Source organism: Nanorana parkeri, unplaced genomic scaffold, assembly GCF_000935625.1.
Source record: "Nanorana parkeri isolate BGI_ZX_2015 unplaced genomic scaffold, ASM93562v1 scaffold2036, whole genome shotgun sequence".
Taxonomy (NCBI): domain Eukaryota; kingdom Metazoa; phylum Chordata; class Amphibia; order Anura; family Dicroglossidae; genus Nanorana; species Nanorana parkeri.
In genome coordinates this window covers 164,456-164,811 of record NW_017308304.1, presented here as the reverse complement: position 1 = coordinate 164,811, position 356 = coordinate 164,456, and positions in this window count along the sequence as shown.

Genomic DNA, 356 nt, shown 5'->3' with positions numbered 1-356 from the left:
TTTGCAATGAATTAAGTTAGGTTTTGCAAAATTTATTGGGCAACATTGAGCCACAAATATTACAAGCTTAAAAAAAAAAAATTTCAAAAGGGAAATAAAGCATGGATTAAAATACAAACAAAAAATATGTTTACATTAATAAGCATTGCAGAAACAAACAGTAACACAGCTACCGTGTTCTACAAAAGTCAAATGGCAGAGAATGGCCTGTTAAGTAGTTGTAAAAGAGCATCTGACATTTTGAATACTGAAATATGAAAGGATGACTGTACAACCTAACATGCCACCCCCAGTATACCTAGAACTGTGTACTTCTCTCAGCAACCAACCCAGTGCAGAACTACGTACAAAATGCA